Consider the following 25,685-nt stretch of genomic DNA (forward strand, 5'->3'; position numbering starts at 1 on the left):
CATTTATTACAAACTGTCCCTGTGATAGAGACATCTGAGCTTGGAATCCAAGCAGAGACCCACCTAAATTTTCGCACCTTTTTCTCCCTTTAAGTTACTAACTTGTTCATCGGAGGCGGAGCACCACCCATCCAGTGTCTCCGTTTGTTTTGCAGGTACAGCTCACGCCGGAACCAGTTTTCGTGTTGTAACTCTCCCGAGGGACAAAAACACCCAAAACATTTGGCGCCGTCTGTGGGGAGAGTACCTCGAAGATGGTTTAAGAGTCTGTACCACCCCCTAACCGTCTGGGTGATGACCCAGAAGTCTTTACAGACCAGGAGGATGAAGATCCTCAGGTCGAAACCTTTACACCCGATGATGGCTCTGTCAGAATCAAGCGCATCCGGCCCAGAGACACTCTGGAGCGGGGTGCCTCCCAGGCGGGTACAAATTGACCCCCTAGGAAGCCGGAAGGGGAAACCCATACGGCAGCTGGATCAACACTTATCACTCGAGACGAACTCATGAGATTCATGACAAGTTTCAAGGGTGAAATTAAAGAACTGATCAGTCAGAGCCGGGCTGGCCTAAGTAGGGGTCAGACGACCAAGAAGACTCCTCTGAAAAAGGGGAAGTCAGTCAAAGATCGGCAGCCAATTCCTCATCCAAAGGAGAAGGCAGACGGGACCATTGATTGGTCAAAAATTCTTCTTCCTAAGAGGAATACCAATAATACCCGCCGGATTCAACAGCCGGTGGGAAGTAAAAAATCATCTTTTGATGCCCGAGAAATCATCAACCGGAAGAGAAATCAGCAGCTGTATGAGTCGGCTTCCACGTCGAACTTTCCTGACAGCTTCAACAACACCTCTGCAGGGAATGAACTCTCCCTACATGAGAGTCAGACAGGCGGAAATACCGTCCATTCTGGCCCTCAGATGATTGGAACTGTACCGTATGTACCTACTCAGGTTTACAATCAGTATCCCCCTCACTTCATGCAGTCGGCCCTCTTTAGAGGTCGGGCGGCATACAATTTCCAGCCGCTGGACTGGCAGCTTCGTCAGCTCCGCCTGGGTGAACAACCTTCTGCGTTCACCTGGGAGATAACCGAGGCGACATCGCCAGCCAAGGTTAAGAATGTATTGGTAGGTACCTATTATGGTACCACCAACCCGGAAGATCACCTCATGGCATACACCAACCTCATGTAATTACAGGGGTTGGATGATGCCACTTGGTATCGATGCTTCCTGGCTACATTGAAGGGCATTGCCTAACAATGGTTTGGCAACTTGCCAGCCGGGTTCATTGACAGTTTCAGGAAGCTCGCCTTCCTGTTTGTTTCCAACTTCTCAATGAACATCCCTGCTAAGAAAACAAGTCTTGACTGGAGCACCGTTAAGCAGGGAGAGAGAGAAGGGCTGCACTCCTATGTCAGGCGGTTCAATCTGATCAGAATTCAGATTCAAGGATTGTCTGATGAGGTAGCTTTCACAGACTTTTTTAAGGGTTTGAGAGAACGGGTCGACCTTTAAGTTCGACCTAGTCAGAAAAGAGGCTTTCACTTTACAGGTGGCCCTGAGAGAGGCGGAAAGCTACATTCAAGCAACCGACCTCTGCTCGCCTGGTAACCAGTCGGACTCCAAGAAGTCCGACAAGCAGAAAGATAGCTGGCCTGCTCAGCCGGCCAAAAATAAAGAAGAGAGCAAGAAAAGAAAAGAAATCTGGGCGGTTAATGACGCTGACCAGCCGTCCCAGAAGAAAAAAAAAGAGTTTAAACCGTACGTCCCTACATACGAGTTTAACAAGGACTGCAACTCCATTCTCATGGAAATTAAGGACCGGCTGTCCCTTGAGAAGCCGAATCCAATGAAAAGTTCCATTCAATCAAGGAACAAGAGCAAATTCTGCCAATACCATGAGGAAGTTGGCCATGACACCAACGACTGCTTCAGCCTTCAACGGGCGTTGGACCGTCTAGCTGACAAGGGGATGTTAAAGTCCTACATTTTTAAGTCCCCAGCCGGGGCAAATAAGAAGAACAAGGGTCAGTCCTCCAAGACTACCCCCAGCCTGCTAATAGTTCGGATACCGACAAGGAGCCGGTCTACACAATAGCAGGCGGGTTCTCATGTGGTTGCCCTACCATCCGGGGCACCAAGAGCCATCTTCGAAAGATGGACAAAGATGATGATGAGCAGGCATCTGCAAGCTCCTCCTTCCCAGACGTCTTAATCACTGAGAAGGACAGGGGCAGCGTCCGCCGTCCGCATGATGACCAGGTCATCATTGAATGTAAGGTTGCCAACCAGCTGGTTAGACGAATCCTTATTGACACTGGCAGCTCATCAGACATCATCAGCCTCTGGTGCCTGCAAAAGCTGAAATACAATGTCAGCAGCATGCATCCGGTCACCCACTCCCTGGTTGGTTTTGGGGCAGGGACGACATATTGTTGGTCGTTGAGGAGTTGACCGCCTACAACATTATCCTTGGACGACCAAATCACAATGAAGCCAAGGCGGTAATCATCCCATCTCTCATGCTCATCAAGTATGAGAGGGATGACGACTTTGTTGGTTCCTTGAATGGGGATCAGAAGACGGCCTGGGAGTGCTATCTTTCAGCCGTCAAAGATACTGTGGCCCCAGGCGGCCATGAACCCATAGACCTTGACAATGTCAAGGATGCCGAGCCAGTACCTGCCCCACCAGCAGTCGCGAAGAAAAGAAAAGCACCTCTGCTGGTGGAGGTGAAGAAAGAGAAAAAATAGCAATCACTGACCGGTGAACGGTCAGACGAGCTCCGTCCCCAACCGGCTGGTGAAAACATTGATCTCGCTCTGGATGACAGCCGTCCAGAGCGTACTGTAAAGGTTGGGGCGTTTTCTCATGCTACTTTGGGTGCAAGCTTGCACCTTCTGCTGAAAGAATTCAAAGACATTTTTGCCTTTGAAGTGGAACAGATGCCAGACGTCAGCCCAGATCTTGCCGTCCACAAACTCGCCGTGGACCCCAAAAAGAAGCCCATCCGGCAAAAGAAAAGAAGGCAGGCGGCAGCTGCCGAAGTCAAAAAGCTACTAGACGCCTGGTTCATTTAGCCTTGTAATTTTCCTGACTAGGTGGCCAATGTGGTCCTTGTTAAGAAACCGAATGGAACCTGGCGCATGTGTGTTGATTACACTGACCACAACAAGGCGTGTCCAAAGGATAGTTACCCGCTTCCAAAGATCGACAGTCTTGTCGACTCTACACCCGGTCACGCCTTGATGAGCTTTATGGATGCCTATTCTGGTTTCCATCAGATACCCCTCTGGAAGAAAGATCAAGAGAAGACGGCCTTCGTCACTGGTTTGGCTTGAAAAACGCGCCTGCCACTTTTCAACGAATGATTAATACAGTCTTCATTAATCAAATTGGGAGAAATGTGGAGGCGTATATTGATGACATGATAGTTAAATCCAAGCAGCAGGCGGATCACCTTGCTGATCTCCGAGAAACATTCACCACCCTCAGGCGGCATAAGGTCATGTTAAATCCCAAGAAATGCGTCTTTGGTGTTGAGTCTGGGAAGTTTCTCGGATTCCTGATTGATCAAAGGGGGATAGAGGCTAACCCCGAAAAGATACAGGCGGTGATTGATATGAAGTCACCCCGTTCTGTGAAGGAAGTTCAGAGACTAACCGGTTTTTTGGCCGCCTTGGGGATGTTCCTCAGCCGGTCAGGCGACAAATGCCTTTACTTCTTCCAAGCAATCAGGAAGAAGACCAGGTTTGAATGGGGGGATGATGCTGAGACGGCATTCCAGAAGTTAAAAGAACATCTACATTCTCTACCCAGGCTGGTCAGTCCCTTGCCTAGGGAGACGCTGTACATGTATCTAGCCGTCTCAGATCATGCTCTAAGTGCCGTTCTCCTTGCTGAGCGAGACGACGTTCAGCTCCCGGTTTACTTCATTAGCCATGTTCTCAAACATGCTGAACTCCGGTACCCCATGGTTGAAAAATTTGACCTTTCTTTGTATATGGCATTCAAAAAGCAGCTGAAGCCTTATTTTCTGGCACATCCGGTGGTTATTTACACCGACCAGCCACTCAAGCGGCCAATGTCTACCTTGGAGTCATCCGGGAGAATGTTGAAATGGGCTATTGAAATGCAAAGTCTTGAAATCACTTACGAACCAAGAAAGGCAGTGAATGGTCAGGCGTTTGCCGACTTCATTTTTGAAATGACCCGCCCGGTGGCTCCGGATAATCTCGATCAGGTTTGGAATGTGTATGTAGATGGGAGCTCTACAAAGAATGGATGTGGTGCAGGTGTAATCTACGAGTCTCCGGAAGGGGACATATTTGAGTATGCACTACGCTTCAAGTTTCAGGCCTCTAATAATGAGGCGGAATATGAAGCCCTGCTAGCCGGTATCCGTATGTGTAAGGCGGTAGGGGCCATGAAAATTGACGCCTACTCTGATTCACAATTGGTCGTTAGCCAGTATGAGGGAAAATATGACGCAACTCATCCGGCTATGATCAAATATCTTCAGGCAGTCAAAGAAGAGGCTGAGGCACTTGAGGAATTCCGTCTTAATCAAGTGCCTAGGTCTGAAAACAACCAGGCAGATGCGTTGTCAAAACTGGCATCTTTCGCCTGCCATGATACGCCTCGGACAGTGTTTTGGGAAATTCTTGAAAAAAGAAGCATCTATGAAGATCCCATTGGAATTCTGGATCGAAGCTCTACCTGGATGGACGGAATCCGGGCCTATATTTCAGACGGTACGCTTCCTGATTCGCCACAGGAGGCAGCCGTCCTGAAGAAGCGAGCTACGAGCTTCGAGTTGAGAAACGGAGAACTCTTCAAGGCGGGGTTTCTGAAGCCCCTGTTGAATTGTGTCACCCCAGAAAAGGGGAAGGAAGTTCTCGAAGGCTTGCACACGGGATTCTGCGCCTCCCACATAGGTGGCAGGTCCCTAGCCGTCAGAGCTAGACGACATTATTTTTGGCCTACTCTTGAGGCAGACGCCAAGGAGTTGGTGAAGAAATGTGACAAGTGCCAAAAATTTGGCAAACTTATTCACCGTCCGGCTACTGATCTGACGGCCATCCACAGCCCAATCCCATTTGCAAAATGGGGCATGGACATTCTAGGTCCTTACACGCCTGCTCCAGGCGGAAAGCGCTACATCTTAGTGGCTGTGGATTATTTCACCAAGTGGGTGGAGGCTGAGGCGGTTAAGAACATCAAGACCTCAGACGTAATTTCCTTCATCTGGAAGAACATTATCACCCGGTATGGGGTACCTATGTCTATGGTGTTCGATAATGGTCCTCAGTTTGAGACGCCTCAGCACAAAACTTGGTTGGGAGATCAAGGGATCTCAAGCTGTTTTGCATCAGTCGGTCGACCCCAAGCAAACGGCCAATTTGAATCCTTCAACAAACTAATCTCAGACGGCATTAAAAAGAAAATTGAAAGAGCCGGTGGCTTGTGGACAGAAGAGTTAATCCATGTCCTATGGGCCATCCGGACAACAGCAAAGGGGGCAACCGGTGAAACTCCATTTCTCATGGTTTACGGTGCTGAAGCCGTCTTTACCATTGAACATTACGAGCCGACTCTCAGATTCATGCTATATGATGAATAGGCAAACTGGGAAGCAATGCGCCTGGAATTGGATTCACTCCCGGAACGCAGGGGCAACGCCGCCTTGCGTCATGAGATTTACTGTCTAAGAATGACTAGAGCCTACAACAAGAAAGTACACAAGAGTCCCTTGAAAGTTGACGACTTAGTTTTACGGAAAATGGAGGCAACCGGTAAGGCCAATGAGCTGGGAAAGCTAACTCCAAATTGGGAAGGTCTCTACCAGATCTATGAAGAAGTAAGAGACGACACCTACCGCCTGGAAACTCTAGATGGCAGGCACTTGCCTAGAACTTGGAATGTAGACAATTTGAAAAAGTACTACTTCTGAGAATGTAAGTTTTTTTGTAAACAATGAGTCAATTAATGAGAATTCAGACTTTGTTTGCAAAATTATTTGGTTGTTCCGCCTGGGTAATACTCAGATGGATTCTTCATTTAACTAACTAATTTTGATACTTAGTAAAGGTTATAATTGCTTGACCGCCTGGGTAATACTCAGATGGATCCTTTGCTTATTTAACTAGGTTTGATACTTGGTATGATTTGATAATTGTCTGTCCGTCTGGGCCAGACGGGCTTATTTGTTTAAAATAAAATAACTAAGTTCGACACTTAGTGTAAATTTAATGTTGTAACATTGATCCGATTAAAAACTAAGCACAAAAACGCTTAGTGGCTATACAACCGGTCTCAAACAAGATCAAAGGCTAAAATGGCCGGATGGTGGCTTATTTTATAAAACCGCCTGTCCCAATCTGGAGAAAGGCGTCCAACGACACCCCTCCGGGTGCAATCGTCGCAGAGAACAAACTATTCGTTGGTTCTACGTACCCATGCAGACGGCAAAAATTGAACGACCGAACTGGTCAACTCATAGCCGTCTGACCAGAATGATCTGTAAAGAACGACCAAGTTACCGATTACCGGATGCCCCTAGGCATTAGTCGGTCACCGGCTGAAGTTCTCACGGGTTATTTATTCCAAAGTTTCACTTTATATCCTAATTGGGGCAAAAGAGTTGTGCAATGGCTGTGCAATCACTACCAAGACGGGAAAAACCGTTTGGGTATTGACTGGAACGCCTGGTGGTGTACGGCTATGCACTTGGTTTGGGGCAATAACTACTGTGATTGGTTGACTTACAAACGTATCATGCTCTTTGCAGCATCAGAAGTTCCCAAGTCAATCAACCAACTCCATTTGAAACCAACCACACAGCCGTTCAGGGGCAAGGATAGCCGACTTTTGATAAGTTAGGCAAAAATCAGGCATATACGTAAAAATGCAAAAATTGAAATCCAAAACCGACTCAGTCGGTGCATTCATTAAAAGTCCACCCAACCAAACGGTTGTAGTGGATCAAATGTTAACCGGACCCCGTCCGGAAGAAAAGGGAAATTGTTGATTAACCCGGCTCCTCACCCGGTAAATACAAGAATACTCGGCTCACAGGCTGGAAAAGCAAAGCTTAAATAAAAAAAAAAAGAGTTGGCATACTGCCGCTGAAAAATCACTTCTGGCCTGCAGGCGGCTCCTCCTGGTCCTCCTCATCATCCGAGGGAATCTCTTGTGCTTCACCAGGACCAAGTAGCTCAGGCGCGGGAAGCTCAGTGTTGGCGTTAGCCCAGGCGTCGAAGGACTCAGGCTCTGGCTCACCTTTCTCTCTCAAGTACACTACGTCTTCGTCGTACCTGTGAGCCAGTGCCAAGATGCCATAATCCTGCTCTGGGTACAAGGCAGCCCAGGCGATCTTCATGCTGGCGTCATTGTCAGCATCGCTCTCAGCAACCAGGCGGTTATGCTCCGCCTCCAGAGTCGCTGCAAAGTTTATCTGAGCCTGAACAACCTCCTTCTCCAGCTTCTCGACCTTGGTCTTCAAGATGGTGTTCTCTTTAGAAGCACCTTGCAATGTGCCAAGGTCCGCCTGGGCCTTTTTGAGCGCCTCCTCAGACTTCTTGAGGCTCTCCTCTGCCTTTTTCTTGGCTTCCTCCGCCCCCTTCTGAGCCGTCTCAGCGTCGTTCACCCGTTGGTTGGCCGTTTTCAGATCCGCCTCCAGCTGCTGGATTTTAGACGCTTGTGTCATTATTATTGCTTTAGTTTCAAGTTCATTTATGATAGTGGAGTATAAAGAACATTATCAGCGTCTGTGGCGGACTTCTTGGCCCTTTTTACCTCTTCCCGTTTGCGGGAATAATGACGCTTGAGCCCGTGTACCCGCAGCATAGCCTGCAAAAAAGCGTATCAAGTTAGTATTGCAGGCGGAGTAAAACACCTGAAAAAAGTTGTTAAGTATCTTACCTCAGCCAGAAGGGACAAGATGTGTTCCAGGTTGAACGTCTCTATCTCAGGGATAGCGTTCTTTTCCTTCTTGCTCACCGCTCCAGAATGGCTTTAGCATGCTTCTGGACGTCTGGCCAGCGCGGAGATTGATCTGCACCATAATCAATAGGTGATGAGTGCGAAATTAAGGCAGCACCTATATGTTGCCGACCATCTGAGGATGACGTCTGCTGGGAGTGGGATTTCACTCGCAAAGGCCACCCCAGCTCAGGCGAGGATTCAAATGGGTTCTTACCTTCAGAGCCGGCCAAGCGAGAGCCGCTTGCAGGCGTGGCGAACCCCTCGGTTGCTGATAAAGGGTTGACGAGGTCAAGGTACAGACTGCCGCCTATCCTCTCGTTTCGCCCCCCTATCCGCATCTTTTGGTTCCCGGCTGAGGCGCTAAGAGTTAGGGTGGAGGCTGATTTTTTGGTTTTTTTAGGGGTGGAGGCGGAGTCCTCCCTGGCTCGTTTGAGATCTTTCTCAAACGTTTTTCCTACATGTCCTCCCTGCGAAAATAACCAAGTTAAAATTAGCATCCGGAGAAGGTAAACTTTTAGGCCAATATAAGAAAGGGTCAAGCGTTTTTTACCTTGGCCTTGACTGCGGCCGCATGTTTTTCCGCAAGCTCGTTGCGGATGGTTGCAGAGGACCGCTTGGGTGTCTTCTCCGACTGCATCATGCTTAAAGTTTCTTCTGCAAAAAAGAAAAAGATTGGTCAATATATCATCAATTAATTCTGATACAAAAGTACTATAGGCGGATGTGAACTCAGGCGCATACGTTTGGTAAACATGTTTCCTAGACCGCAGGTGGCTAAGAAACACTCGTTCTTGAACCAGGAGCTCTTAGGGATCCAGTTCTTAGGGACTTTTATTGTTTCCCCGGTTGACAAGGTCGCGTCTGTGAGGCTGAAAAAGTCTGCCTCAGTTATTTTGTCAAAGTCCTCATCTGGGATCCTGGGAAGAGCGCACTTCCGGCCCATCAGGTCGGGCTTCTTATTGTACTGGCGGAACTCATAGTTCTCCCGCTTGCTGGGAGCCAACATCATGTAGAAACTGTGCTTCTAGCCGTCAAATTTGGAGACCTTGTCTAAGGTCATCATGTATTGGGGATACGTGGATAAAGTGTACCACGCCCTCCAGCCACCTGGGCTTCGGCTAAGATAATGCATCTTAGCAAAAGATTCCTAGCCGGGATGGAGCCCTTGGAACTCGCAGACGACAACATACCCCAAGATGTTTGCCTAAGAATTGGGGGTAAGTTGCCAGACTCCGAGGCCGTAGCCTCTCAAGATTTTCTTCACCGCCTGGTGAAGGGGAAAGCAAAGACCGGCCTTGAACGCCGCCTCATAACAGCCGAAGTAGTTGTTGGCGTTCTGTTGATCGTCTTCCCAGATGATGGTGCCGTCCTCAGGCGGCACTCTGATTCTGTACCCGTCACCTAACGGGTGCATTTGTGTAAACCTCTTCAAGTTGTCCTCCATTTGTCTCCTGTCCTTGGCAGAGACGTGAATTTTGAAGGGGTCGTCCTTCTCACTTCACTTCTTCCTCTCCTCCTCCTCGCTATCCTCAAGCGGTGGCAAGTCGTCACTGCTCTCAGAAATGGAGGCGTAGCTGTCGCTCTCCGTCTCCTCCTCATTCTGTGGCAAAGGAGCTGAGACGGCTTCATCGCCGCCTTGGTCGCATTCTTCCAAAAAGGATTCTGCAGGAGTCGAAGGGGCACGCGAAGAGGATCTCTCCAGAGCCGTCTAGTTTCTCTGACCAGACGCATCTCCCTCAGGCGTTTGGCCGCCTGAGCCCTCGCTTCGGTAATCCGGATCGACAAGCGTGTGCATAGTCCGAGCCATTGTGTCCTGCACAAACACATAAATGGTCGGAATCCAAGCAAAAGGGTGGTCCCAATACCCTGAGACGGTACTCCCAGTCCTAGACTCAGCCGTCCCCGGTGACCGGCTGGATTCTAACCTAGGCTGTGCCGTGTGTGTTGGTGATGCATCCATTTATTGCAAGAAATATTTACAAGGGGTGAAATAAGAAAAAGAGATATGAGGGGCAGAGACGGTACCTTTAGATTTGATATCTAGACGGGTCCGGCTGGGTTGACGAAGAACGAGTTGTCTCGCTTGCGCTTGACTCAAACGGATGACTTCTGCTCTCTCAAAGTTGTCTCTCTTGAAATTTTTTTGTAAACGTACAAAATGATGAGAGTAATCGGCTATATATAAAGGGTAAATGCGGGGGCATTCCCGTAATTTACTCGGAAGGCGAACGGTTACTCTTTGGTGGTAAAATTACTACCAACCGGAGCGTGACGCATGTCACAGATGCCACGTGGCGTGCCACGTCACATCCGTGAGGGGCAAATGTTCTCACGTGTCATCCCCAGCATGGCTCAATGTGGACCTATCCCTGCTTGACATGTGTCACTCCAGAAACCTGGGAAGAATGGCGGCCTTCAGGCCCAAATCCCGAGAAAGCCGCAATGTGGCGCAGCCCACCAATGATTAGGGTTCAGTGACCTAATCAGGGGCACAAATCCCGAGGACCCTATAAATAGGGAGATTCCCCTTCTTTTGGATGGCACGTTTTACCATTTATTACAAACTGTCCCTGTGATAGAGACATCTGAGCTTGGAATCCAAGCAGAGACCCTCCTAAATTTCCGCACCTTTTTCTCCTTTCAAGTTACTAACTTGTTCATCGGAGGCGGAGCACCACCCATCCGGTGTCTCCGTTTGTTTTTCAGGTACATATCACGCTGGAATCAGTCTTCGTGTTGTAACTCTCCCGAGGGACAAAAACACCCAAAACAACAAGGAAGCATGATTTACAATTCATTGGAACGTATTTTTGGATTTTTTTATTTTTCAATTTTTTTTATTTTATCATATATAAGAAAGCAATAAAACTAACCTAGAAAGAAATAAATCTAAACTAAGAAAACACACCAAAAATAAAAGAAAAGAGAAAAAGAAAGATACCAAATCCAAAATCTCCCCCAAGCCAGAATCAGACAATGTCCTCATTGGCTCGTGAACTAGCCCAACATAGCTATCCTGATCATCCTCATCCATGGAGCTGAAACATGCACCTCCACTGCCACCTGCGCCACCTGCACCAGAAGAGCTACCACCAAAATAGTCAGCATGAAAACTCCCTCCCGCCAGTCCCCCGAAAGGAATGTCCTGGCCGTACCCATGGAAGGCAGAATAGTCAGTATAAATGCCATGGGCAGTGGGATCCCTATCGTATCCCTGGGGTGGAGGCTGAAACCACTCAGGGTAAATAGCATCGTCGGGATTGCCTCGACGAGCATAATCATCGTACATAGGATAGAGAGCTCTACCCTGGTTCCTCTCCAAGTACCCTAACCTCTAGTCTATGGAGGCTACCATCCTCCTAAGGTCAGTGTGGGAATGCTCGATACGGCCTAAATCCTGAGATATACTCTGAAGGTCCCAAACTGGGTTAGAGTCAACATTGGGGACGGAGTGAGACATGTGAGGTGGAGAAAATGCTACCTCGGGCTAAGGCTGAGGCTGGGGTGGTGGAACTGGTGGTGGTACTTGAGGTGCTTGCCCCCTAGCGTTGGCAACTAAAAGGTCATACGTGTAGGATGGTTGCCCGGGTGGAAAAGCGGTCAAGTCAGGACTAGATAGGGGAAAGATGGGCAAAGGCTGCTCGGTCCCAGTCCTAATACCTAGCAGTCATTTAAAAATCGTTTAACAAAATCAAACAAGCCGTACGATTCTAAAGTAGGGCGGTGTAACCACCGTGAAGGAATTACCTCGCGCCCGACTAGGTGTTCTAGCCGCTCCTTTTTCTCCTGGCTAGAAATACGGATCGTTGGCCAGTACGGGAGTTGTAAATCCGGGTCGTACTCCTCCCTCGAGCTAGAAATCCTACCGAAAATAGATCGAGCCCTCTTTGAAGCCATGGTAAAAATGGGTATGAAAATTAATTTGAATGGAATTCGAAAATTTTTATATAAAAGTTTTTTAGAGAGAGAAAGTTATGATTGAAAGAGGTAGAAATGAGAAAAGAAAGAAGAAAGAAGAAAAAGAAGTAGGTCGGGTGTGTCGCGCCCGGTTGGGCGGGTGTTCGCCCGATCGGGCGATCTGATTTTATTTTTCTTCTATGCACTCACGCCCGGTCGGGCGGCACGTCGCCCGATCGGGCGATCTAAATACCGAATTTCATCTACTCTCGCGCCCGATCGGGCGGCATTCGCCCGATCAGGCGATCTGATGCTGTAATTTTCGTCTCTTCTCGCGCCCGGTCGGGCCATCGAAGATGTCCGCAAACGTCAATTTTTGCGCCTGGTAGGGCGGCATTCGCCCGGTCGGGCGAAAACACTCGATTTTTTTAACCCAACTCTCGCGCCCGGTCGGGCGAGCTTCGCCCGGTCGGGCACGAGGCTAATTGACGAATTTTTGCTTTCTTCTTTTCTTCATTTTTTTGGCTAAATGTTTTCCTTCAAACCTGTACAAAAACTCATAAAACTCACTAAATTCCCTCATCTCTCCTCTCATAGGAAAAACAAAGAAAAAACTAGTCTAAAAAAACGTTAAAATACGGGTTGCCTCCCGCAAAGCGTTGGTTTATCTAGGTCCCGCACGACTTTCTTACTAAGTACAAGAATTAGGACCCTTGACCTAATGCTTGGTCGGGCGGTTTCTCACCCGGTCGAGCGTTGTTTAGGCTGCGATGCGGCTTCCTGACATACCCTGTGGGACGCCAATTCACCTTATCTGGTGGATCCTCCTTGACTTGGATTGGGGGTTCTTCAATGCTACGCACTAAAGATCCCTCTTTAATCGAGGGTTGCTTCAAATTGTCATCGCATTTAACACTTGCAACTCAATCAGGCGGAACACTCACCGTAGGCTCAATTTCCACAACTTGCTTGATTGATTCCACCTTTTCGTCCTCAAAACCAAGACCGATAGTATAGAGGGCTCTTTTATTGCATCAACTTCCTTCTGCCATTTGTCTATCTCATCTGAAAGGGATGCAACACAAGATACCGCCTCCAAGGGATCTTTTTCAAGAGCTTGGGGCTTATTAGAATAATTATGAACCACATTAACACTAAAGCACTTCTCCTATGCCATGGGGCTTTTAGGGGTATTATTAAGATTAAAAATAATTTTATCGTCCCCTACTGATAGTGTTAATTTGCCACTTCTCACATCTATGATTGCTCCTGCAGTGTTGAGGAATGGTCTACCCAAAATGATTGGGGTTTGCATATCCTCAGCCATATCAAGAACAACAAAATCAACAGGTATATTAAATTTACCTACTCTAATAGGAACATCCTCTAAAACACCTAAGGGGTATTTGAAAGAACTGTCGGCCATTTGTAGAGTAATATTAGTAGCTTTTAATTTACCCATATTCAACTTGGAACACACAGATAATGGCATAACACTAACGCTAGCACCCAAATCACACAATGCATTATCAATCATCAGATTGCCAATATGACAAGGAATAGAAAAGCTACCCGGATCTTTTAATTTAGGTGGAGATTTATTTTGAAGTACGGCACTACACTTTGCAGTGAAAGCTACTGTCTCTACCTCACTAATAGACCTTTTTCTTGTCAATATTTCTTTCATAAATTTAGCATATGTAGGAATTTGTGTGATTAGTTTAGTGAAGGGAACTGTTACCTTCAAATCTTTTACCATCTCCAGGAACTTACCAAACTGCTTATCCAAATTTGTTTTCAGTTGACGATTGGGGAATGGAAGTTTGATAATTGGCTTTGCAGGATTATTGCTTTTATCTGGAGAGGCCACCTTCTCTGGAGTCATACCCTGCAATGTAGAATTAGATATATTAGTACTATGCTTTAGCCCTGCAGGGCTATTAACTACATTGTCAAGTTTAACGGAATCAAGATTAGCATTATTTATTAAAATAGGTTCATCAACTCTGGGCATAGGGGGCCCTTCATAGTTTGAACCACTCCTTAGAGTAATTGCATAGGCTTGATTCGTAGGCCTGGTCGGCTGTGCTGGCAGAGCTCCCTGTTGGCGGGCTAATAGAGTAGCGGAAAGTTGCGCAATTTGATTATCTACAATTTTATTATGTGCTAGAATTGAATCAATTTGTGCATCTCTACTCTCCATGTGCTTCTGCATATTAACCAGCATCGCTCTAATTTCTACCAAAGCAGGGTCCGAAGATGAGGAGGATTGTTGTGGTTGGTTCTACTGGCCAACATTGGGATGGTAATATTTCTGCTGTTGTTGTGGCGCTTATGGTTCTTATGGTGGTGGATTTTGAACATTAGTTTTTCGGTAGGAAAGGTACGGATGATTCCGGTATCCAGGATTGTAGGTGTTGGAGTATGGGTTATTCTGCCTATAAGCCTGAAAGGCATTAACTTGCTCCACGGAACTCTTGCAATCTTGTTCCCAATGACCTATAATTCCACAATTTTCACAGAAAGCCTCATTAGCATTATTATTAATTGCAGAAACATTAGCTACATTAGCAGTGCTAAGATTATCTAATTTCTGGCAGATAGAGGTTAATTGAGCTTGCAAAAAGGCTACAGAGTCAACACTATGCTTCCTCTTGTTAGCAAAGCCTCTAGGATTCCCATATTGGGAATTGTGTATTGCCATATCTTCAATAACCTGACCTTCATCATCAACATTAAGATTCATAAACCTCCCACTAGCTACAGAATCTAAAATTATTCTAGATGAATTTCCAATGCCATTGTAAAAGGCTTGGATTAACTGCCATTGTGCCAAATTATGGTGGGGGCATTCTCTTTGTAAGTCCTTGAACCTCTCCCAAGCCTCATATAAAGTTTCATCGGCTTCTTGGGCAAAGTTCTGAATTGCACTCCGTAGTACGGATGTTCTCTCTGCAGGATAATACTTGTTATAAAAATTCAAAACAAGAGTTTTCCAGTCAGTTATACCAAGTGCAGTTCTATTTAAACCATTAAACCACAATTTAGCTTTTCCAGTTAAAGTGAAAGGAAAGAGAATCTCCTTGATTTGGTCTTGTGTGACCCCAGCTTGCCTGATAGTATTACAATACTGACAATAGTCTGCAATGTGCAGGTTTGGGTCTTCCCCATTAGCTCCACTAAATTGCTTCCTCTCTATCATCGTTATAAATTGAGGTTTAATCTCAAATTGTACCCCATCAAGAGCCGGAGTGGAAGTGAGGTGTGGAAAATCTGTAAGCTTTGGTTGTGAGTAATCACTAAGCTTCTTTGGAGCTGTCATCTCTGATTCTGGATCTTATGATACTTCTGAATCGCTAGAACCAGTTGGAGGATCTCGGTGATTATTATTATCACCAGAATCCGCCAGAATTTGCTTGTAAAGATTCTTCTATCTATGGAAGGATGGTTCGATCTCAGGATCGAATAGGACGTACCCTAATCTGGAACACCTAGGCATAAACAAAAAACTACAAGCAAATATGAAACTTGCCTCAAAGAACTAACGTTCTCTGAGACAAAAAGAAATAACCTAGACTACAAAAATAATCAAAAATAAAAATAAAATCGTTTCCCCGGCACCGGCGCCAAATTTTGACAGGATAGAGTCGTATCCCCTAATAAAAAATAATTCCTAAATCCTCTAACTAATGTATATAGGGAAGTAGGGTCGAATCCATAGAGAAACGAGTCTTCCTATTCCTAATTAATTAAAGTAATCTAAATTATAAAGTAACCAATATGTAAATTTGGATATGAAACTAAACTACGAAGATTAAGAATAAGGATAAAACAATGAATAAAAGGATCTAGGGCATAGGTTCACCAATAAATATTATTCCGGGGTAAAACACAATAATCATTCATCAATGCATACATTAATCAGATCATAAAGGGTGTTGAGTCCCTTAGGTTTTGATTGATAGTTTTGAATGATGACAAACAGCTAAGGGAAACAGGTCTTTGAAAGTGTTCAATACAGTTGGGGGAACCAGCTAAAATAGAACACTGTTTCCCTAGATAAGTTATTACTTATATGAGATATTTGTTGAACTAACTTATCTTTATACAGGGAACAGTTAGATGATGAATGAGCTATGCACTGGTAGGAAACCAGTATAAACTGTTTTCTAACTGCTTTTATGAAAGGCAGTTACTTATTTAGTATTGTACATTAACTTTGTTGAATGTGCAGTATCTAAATTGATTTCTAAGACTGGAAGCTTGAAAGAATTTTCGATCAACTTAAAGGAAGGTCCTTTGGTCAATAATTGAGTTCATTCATGGAAGCTTTCAAGACTTAACGAATGCATGAAGGAAGACTACACTCAAAGAGTTATTTAGGAACTTCATGTAAATGCTCCGTAGTATAACTTATATAATTGAGTATATAAAGTGCTTTTAGTATATTAAATATCGTTATGAAATTTGGTACAAGGTTTGGAACAAATTTCATAACATATTCAGTTCAGGGAACCAGGCCAGGGAACCAGGTTAACTGAACAGATTATTCAAGCTGCCGTTTTTACAAAGATTTTATAAAAAGATATTTTCCGAAAAATATTGATTTAAAATATATCCAAGCAGCTAAGAATAAAGATGATATTTTTGGTTAGCTAAAAACTAGGAAGTATTTTATATTAAATTGATTTTATCTTGTGATCAAATCAATTAAGATAAATGCTTACCATAAATCGTATATATCTTATATGCATGATTTAAGGTAACTAGGGTTTAGCTAACTAACCTATAAAATACATCTTATTCTGAATAATCAGATACGGCTCTCACGCATTTTAATAGAGTTTTATTTTTGAGAGCTAAAAGCACTAATTCAATTATTAAGTGATACACAAGAGCATAATAGTGTTTTAACGTTTTTCTCTATTTGACTTTTGAGAGTTAGATCATTAGAGAGTTCTTGATCTTGTATTAAGTCTTTGACAGAGGGGTTGAAGACTTGGTGAGTGTTTGTGAGTTCAAGCACATTCGGAGTAGAGTGTGGGGTTTACTGGTTCCCGGAGTAGGGAAACAGTAGAGTGTTCTTTGTCTTTATTTTTCGGAGTAGATTAATAAAGGACTTAGGATAGGAGGACGTAGGCCAGAGTTGGCTGAACCTCGTTAAATCTGTGGTGTTCTTTATTGCTTTGTTTTATTCCGCTGCATAAGGGAACCAGCACAACTGGTTCCTTACACATAATCCGAAAAGAAGCAAAAAATCGCTAACGATTACTTAACACTCCATTCACCCCCCCCCCTCTTGAGTGCCCATTGAACCTTCAATTGGTATCAGAGCCTAAGCTTCTCGAAATAGTAACATCTAGAGGAGTTAAGAATGAGTACTCAAGAATTAAGTGCAATTGGTTATGACAACAAGACACCAAAGTTTAATGGAAATAATTATGCTTGGTGGAAGAACAGGATCCAGAATGTTATCATGGGTATTGATTATGAATGCTGGCTCGTAGTTAAAAATGGTCCTAATATCATTCTCAAGACGGAAGCTGATGGGAAACAGGTTCCCAAGAAGGATAGCGAATTGGTCACTGCTGATTACAAGTTGCTGGAGAAAAATGCTAAGGCAATGTCAATTCTACAACAAGCAATAGGTGAGACCGAAACAAATCGTATCTCTGGTTGCAGTAGTGCTAAGGAGATATGGGACACCCTTGAACTTGCGTTTGAGGGAACCAGTGAGGTAAAACGATCTAAAATTGATTTAATCATGTCTAAATACGAATTGTTTGCCATGAATAAAAATGAAAAAATCAATGATTGCTTTCGTAGGTTTATGACTATTGTTAATGATCTTAGATCACTTGGTAAAAAAATTTTCTGATGAGGATCTTGTGAGAAAAATTTTGCGTAGTTTAACAGATACATGGACAGCTAAGGTAACAGCAGTATATGAAGCAAAGGATCTGTCAACCTTGTCTTTGGAACAGCTTATTGGTTCCCTTATGACTCATGAGATGCTGATTGACTCTAAGTCTGACAAGGAACCAGCTAGAGGCATGGCACTGAAGGGAACAGTAGAAGAAGAAGAAGATGAGATCAGCATGATTGCAAAAAGATTTGAAAGATCTCTTCGTGATCAAAAGAGGAATTTCAAAGGTAAGAATTTCAAAAATACAAAAAAATCTAACTCTTCCTCACCTTCAGGTTGCTTCAAGTGTGGTGAGAAAGGACACATCATTCGTGATTGTCCAAAATGGAAGGACAAGCAATCTCAATCTGGAGATAAGAGGGCTTTCAAGAATGCCATGATAGCATCTATGTGGGGAGAATCTGACTCAGGATCTGATGAAGAGGAAGATACACCTAGTTCTGATGTTTGCTTAACTGCTTTCACAAACATCAAGGAGAACAGCACTGGTCCGGGAACCAGAGGGGGAACCAGTACATTCAAGAAATGCTTGATGGCTAAGAAGGATGTACTACAAAAACATAAGGTAAACCTTGAACAAATTAGAATAGATATGCATGAATATGATAGAGAAAATATGCTCGCTTGTATAGATTCTTTATTGGATGAATGCTATAAATTAGGTGAAACTTATATAACTGGCAAAAGAGAATTAAAGAAAAACGTAATGAATGTAAAATTGCTATTACTAGTTGTGATCACATAGAGATGGTTTGCCATAACTTGAAAAATCAAGTTGCTGAACTAGAAGTTGAATTGGACAAGTGCAAGGTAGAACTAGGAAGGGCAAGATCTTCTGAACTTGACTATCCGAGTGATGGTGAAGAAGATTTGATCTCCTGGTTCCCAGAGACTTATCAACTACTAGTGAAGTCCTTGATTTTTCAACAGTCATAAGTAAAGCAAATTCTTGCAATAGAACTTCTCTGTTGAAGGCCTTTGAAACATTGGCTTTCAACTTAGAAAATTCTCACAAATAAATTGCTTCACTTAAAGCTGTTCAGCCCCCTGGTTCTCCTACTGGAACCAGCATTGAAGTCAGCATTATGATTAATGAATATGAAAGTACTATCTGTAAGTTACATGCTGAATTTAATCAACTAAAAAGTGAAAAGCAATCAGTAGTTATTGACATGTCTAATGACCCTATGGTTTTAGATCTTAACTTACAACTTGCAACTTTAAAAAGTAACTTTGAGTTTTTGAAAGAGAAAAACGAGTTGTTAGTTAAGACACTTGAAACAAAAGAAAGGGAATTGCATGACAGTCATAGACATGTGGATAAGCTACTGAATGCACAAAGAACCTTGGACCATCTGACTTCATCAGGAGGAAACAAAGGAAAATTTGGTCTTGGTTATACTAGACAAAGAACCAGGACTAACTGGTCTCCCAGAGAAACCACCTGGATCAAAGAATATCAGCGAGGTAAGTATGTCATGACTAAAGAGATGCACGTGTGTTTTCATTGTGGTAAGAATGGACATAAGATACATGAATGTCCAGCTAAGAAAATTAGTGCTAATAAGAACAGCAAGAGTGTAATGTATGTGTGGAGAAGAAAGGATCAACAAGATGTTAATGTTGTTGAAAAGGGACCCAAGTGTGTTTGGGTTCCTAAAACTAATGTTTGATTTACTCTTGCAGGCTAGAGTGAAGGGAGACACCTATTGGTATTTGGACAGTTGTTGCTCAAGACACATGTCCGGGGATAAAGATCAATTCCTTTCACTAGTGGCCTTTGATGGAGGAAGTGTCACCTTTAGGGATAACAGCAAGGGAACCATCACTGGTTTAGGTAAGGTTGGTAAGACACTTTCTAACGCAATAAATGATGTTTATTATGTTGAAGGCTTGCAACATAATCTCTTGAGTATTTCTCAATTATGTGACAAAGGTAATAGAGTTGAGTTTCAAGCCAACCTATGTCACATAGTTAACTCACAAACAGGAGAACTTGTATGTGAGGGAACCAGGAAGCATGATGTCTACATCACCTTCTTAGATAAAATCCCTCAAGACAAGTCCATCTGTTTGAGAGCTGTTTCTGACAATAATCAATGGATTTGGCATAAGAGGTTTGGACATGCTAGCCTAACACTTCTAAACAAACTTAAAGCACATGACTTAGTGGTAGGTCTTCCTAACATTAAGTATGAAGCTGATAAAGTTTGTTCTGAATGTGTAAGGGGGAAACATGTCAAAATCTCTTTTAAGCCTAAAACTGTTTTGAGTACCAGCAGACCCTTCGAACTTGTACACATTGACTTGTGTGGTCCCATGAGAGTACAAAGTCGAAGAGGTCATAGATATGTCTGTGTTATGGTTGATGATTATTCCAAGTACACTTGGGTAATGATGTTACACACAAAGGATGAAACGTTTGAAGAATGGGTAACATTGGTGAAACAAGTGGAGAACCAGCTCACCCACAAGCTGGTCTCGGTAAGATCAGACCATGGTACTGAATTTGATAATGCTAACTTATTGATTATTGTAGGGAACATGGAGTTAATCACAACTTCTCAGCCCCTAGAACACCTCAACAAAATGGTGTTGTAGAAAGGAAGAATAGAACTCTTGACGAGATGGCGAGGACGATGCTCATTGAGAGTGGTCTCCCAAAGAGTTTTTGGGGAGAAGCTGTTGACACTGCTTGCTATATATTGAATAGAGGTCTCATTAGACCAAAGTTAAATAAGACTCCCTATGAACTTCTTAAAGGTCGAAAGCCCAACATCACATACTTTCGTGTCTTTGGATGTAAATGTTATGTGCATAATAATGGGAAGAACCAACTTGATAAGTTTGATCCTAGAAGTGATGAGGGAATCTTTCTTGGATACTCTTCTCACAGCAAAGCATATAGAGTCTTCAATAAAAGGACTCTTTGTGTTGAGGAGAGTGTCCATGTCATTTTTGATGAATTTAACATGTCTTCTGAGATTGCGCAGGTACAACCTGATGAAGTGATTGGATTGATGGATTTCACGGGGAACCAGTATACTGGTCCCACAGATGAAGTGCAAGCAGATCTAGGCCTACCAAATACTCCACCAGATGATAATGATGAAGTGCCTAGAGAAGAAAATGAAGATAATGAGGACTCTGAAGGGGAACCAAGTCCTGATGGTTCCTCAAATAATAGACAGGTAATGAGTTCAGGGGGAACAGAAGAAGGTACCACCCCTGAACCTGAGGTAAGTAATGATAGAGGAAACAGCATGAATGTGAATCCTCCTGGCTCCTCAGAAGAAGAAGAGATTCATGAACATGCTGGTTCCCAACTTAATGAGAAAGCACAAAACAATCTTAATTTCAAAAGTATTAGATATAAATCTTCTCATCCCACTGATCAAATAATTAGTGATATAAATAAGGGGATTCAAACGAGAAGAAGTGTTTTTCAAAACTTTTGTGCCTTCTATTCTTTCCTGTCTAATGTAGAGCCTACTGACTATAAAATGGCATTGACTGATCCTGATTGGGTACTAGCTATGCAAGATGAGCTAAATCAGTTTCAGAGGAACCAGGTTTGGCACCTGGTTCCCCGTCCAAAGGAAAGATCAGTCATTGGTACTAGATGGGTCTTTAGAAACAAGTTAGATGACCTTGGTACTATAGTCAGAAACAAAGCAAGGCTAGTGGTGCAAGGGTACAATCAACAAGAAGGAATTGACTATGATGAGACGTTTGCACCAGTAGCTAGGCTAGAGGCTATTAGGATTTTAATTGCTTATGCTGCTCACATGAATTTTAAGCTGTTTCAGATGGATGTGAAGACTGCCTTCCTTAATGGCTATTTGAAGGAAGAAGTATATGTGGAGCAGCCACCTGGTTTTGAAGATGCACTGTTTCCCCAGCATGTATACAAGTTGGATAAAGCATTATATGGCTTAAAACAAGCTCCAAGGGCTTGGTATGAAAGACTGTCCAATTTCTTGATGGCAAATGATTACAAGAGGGGAACAGTAGACAAGACCTTGTTCATAAAAACCAGGGGGAAACACTTGATTGTAGTACAAATTTATGTTGATGATATTTTATTTGGTGCTACTAATCAAACTTTGTGTGATGAATTTGCAAATCTTATGCAGAGTGAATTCGAAATGAGTATGATGGGAGAACTAGGGTTCTTCCTAGGGCTGCAGATTAAGCAAACAAATGATGGTATAATGATTCATCAACAAAAGTACTTAAAAGAGCTGCTGAAAAAGTTTGGCATGGAGAACAGCAAAGCTTATGATACACCTGTTCCCACATCCACAAAGTTGGATGCTGATCTTAAGGGAAAAAATGTTGAAGCTACGCTTTATAGAGGAATGATTGGTTCTCTACTTTACCTAACAGCTAGTAGACCTGACATTGTGTTTTCTGTTGGTTTGTGTGCTAGGTTTCAAAGCAATCCAAAGGAATCTCACTTGAAGGCTGTTAGAAGGATACTTAGGTATCTTGTGGGAACAGCAGATCTGTTTTTGTGGTACCCCAAAGGCAGTACCATTGATCTCATTGGATATACAGATGCAGATTATGCTGGTTTCCTAGTTGATAGAAAGAGCACATCAGGTATGGCACACTTCCTTGGCTCTTGTCTTATATCATGGGGTTCTAAAAAGCAAAATTCAGTGGCCCTATCCACAGCAGAGTCAGAATATATAGCTGCAGCTTCATGCTGTTCCCAGCTACTGTGGATAAGGAACCAGCTGAAAGATTTTGGTGTTATTTATAAAAGTGTTCCTATTTTTTGTGATAACACTAGTGCAATCAATATTTCAAAGAACCCCGTGCAACCCTCCAAGACCAAACACATTGAGATAAGACACCATTTTCTAAGAGACAATGTGGAAAAAGGATTGGTGGAGATGTTGTTTTGTAAAAGTGAAGATCAAATAGCTGATATCTTCACAAAGCCTTTATGTAGAGAGTCCTTTTTTAGGTTAAGAGTCCTTTTAGGTCTAGTTAGATTTTAGGAGTTGGCTTCAATTATTTCCTTCAATGATTGGCTAGAATAGGTATGCTTTTGTACTGATTGTGTATATAACTATGTTGCTTACTTACAAATATTGTGTAAATAACCTAAGTGGATTATTGTTGTATAAGAACAGGAGAAGTTATTTTGAAACATGCTGAGAATAGAATGACTGGTTCAGTACAGGTACCAGCAAGAGGAAACAGCAGTTCAGCTCTGATATGTCATCCGAAAATATTTTATTTTTGGAAGATTACTATAAGATAATTTCTTTTTGCAAAGAATTATCTTATTTCAGTTATTCTTATCCTACAAAGAGGCAAATATATTTAATTGCCTAATTTATAGTTGGTTGATTTTTTTTTTTGGTAAAAAGATATTTACCATATTTTAAATTTTCAATTTTTGAAATTATCTTTTCCGTTTATTTTGATTCTCAACCGGCTAGTTTTTGGAATTCATATGTTGTGCAATTAATATAAATACACACTAACACATTGATATAGTTTCACATCACATCATCATTGAATTCATCCTCTCTCTCGTTCAACAGTGGTACCCTAATCACTGTTCACTCCGTTTTCATCTCTCTCAAATTCCTACTAAATTTTGAAGCTTGTTTGCTACAATGGTAAGGAAATCAGCCAAGGCTTCAGCTAAGAAAGGAAAGGAGAAGACTCAAGCAAGTGAGTCCACTCAATTGAAGGAGACCACCATCACTGAAACTAACCCTGCTCCGACTTTATCGAGCAATTCACTTCCTACTACCACAAAGAACCCATCACCAACTCCGTCTCCATCTTCTAAATCTCCCTCACCTTCACCTCCCAAAAATGCACCTTTACCCAAAACCCCTGAGGCTGATGATTCCATCATCAAAGAACCTGCCTCATCTCAGGGGGGACCAGCCCAAAAGCGCTGAAGAATTCTTCAATACTGTTGGAGAAAGGGAAGAGGAGGAAGTTAGAAGTGAAGAAGCGGATCTACAGATTATTGGGCAGAAAAAGGGGACTTCAAAACCCTTGGTTCACAGCAGAGTGACTAGGTCTTCCCTGAAAAACATTGGCGAAGTAGTAGTGGAGGAACAATCGATGGATTCTGCTGGTACCAAACGAAAGAGAACAGCACGGAAGTCTACAAGAGGTATGTCAGTAGAATCTCCATCTGTTGGTATGACTGATTTAGGTTCTAGGGTTGTGCTATCTGGTTGTAAAACAGAAGTTGGTTATTTTGATGAAAGTGCCTTAAGTGATGTGAAAGAGTTGTTAGAATATCAAGGTTGGATGGCTTTGTTTGATGTCTGTGATGCTAATATTGATGGTGTTAGAAAGTTTTATATAAATTTGAAACAAATGGTGGATAGGTCGTTAGGATCAGCTGTGAATGATGTTGAAGTAAATGTGTCTGTTGCAAGTTTGGCTGGGTTGTTGAATATACCCAGAGATGGTTTTGATGAGTATTCTGGAGATGGATGGCCCACACTTATTGGGGTCAGTCCAGATGAAGTGCATGACTTTGTGTTTGGAGGGAAAGTTCCAAAGAAAGCTGGAACTTTTAAAACTGGTAGCTTGAAGGAACCAGTGATGCTGGTTCTTCATTCTCTGTGTAACAAGATGATTATTCCTCGAGCACAAGGTAGGGGTTTTGTGCGCATCATGGAAATGGTGCTTATATATTTGCTGATGAATAAGATTAAGATAAATCTCCCTTCCCTAATGATAAACCATATGATGAATTGCTATAATTCCTCCCACCATTCTCTTCCTTATGGTTCTTACATAACTAAGCTTCTTAAAGAGAATAATGTTTCTCTTAGTGGATCAACTACTCCTGTAATAGTGTTTACCAAAGGTATTCTGAAACAAAAGGGGTTGATCATAAGTGCTGGGGTGTTGAAGTTTAGGGAGGAGGAACCAGTAGAGACTCCTAAGCCTGCCAAGAAGAAACAGAAGGCAGAGGAACCAGCAGGTCAGAAGGTTATTCTTAAGAGGCTGGAGAGTCAGGAAGAGAAGATGAGTGCTGTAGGGGATCAGCTTAGCAAGTTAGTGACCTTAGTGGAAAGTTTATCTACTTCGTTTATTATGAGGATGAGCAAGTTAGAGAAACAGGTTGCTGGTAGTTCTGGAATTGAGAAGGAACAAGTTGAGGAGGACCAGCAAACAGACCAGCAGGAAGATGACAATGAAGAGGAGGAGAATCAGGATGAAGCAGTTGAGGAGGCTGACACTAAAGAAGAGGAAGAAGATGATGAAAATGATGATGATGATTGAATCTGTTTTCTTTTTCATTTAGCCTACCTTTATTATATTATATTCTGAATAACTGATTCTGTTGGACTGTTTTTATTCCTCCCAATCCATGAATTTGTTTTGATATGGATTTGGGCTCTATCGTTTACTTTTGATGGTTTGTATTAAACTATGATCTTTATTGTTGGCATGGCTTTACTTTGACTAATCTGACCTTCTTTTGCAGCACTTTATTTGTATAATGGTTGATGCCATTGGATGGTTTAGCACGTTACTTTATGCATAAGAGGCTACTTTTGCATATCTTTTTAATGATGCCAAAAGGGGGAAAATAGTTGAAGTTGAAGCCTATAGTCTTTACTAGTTTAGATTGAGTCGTTTTTGAGTCTTTTTACTTTTACTTTGACTTTATTTTATTTTCTGTTTCTGTTTAGGGAACCAGTTGGCTTAACTGACTTGTTCCATTGAGTCTTGAGTCCTTGAAGTTTTTGACTACTTTCTTTTGAGTATGTTCACAGGTGCAGAAACTTCAAATGTTTGTCATCATCAAAAAGGGGGAATTTGTTGAGTCCCTTAGGTTTTGATTGATAGTTTTGAATGATGACAAACAGCTA

The sequence above is a fragment of the Chenopodium quinoa genome, unplaced genomic scaffold (genome assembly GCF_001683475.1).
Source record: "Chenopodium quinoa cultivar QQ74 unplaced genomic scaffold, ASM168347v1, whole genome shotgun sequence".
In the NCBI taxonomy this organism is placed as follows: domain Eukaryota; kingdom Viridiplantae; phylum Streptophyta; class Magnoliopsida; order Caryophyllales; family Amaranthaceae; genus Chenopodium; species Chenopodium quinoa.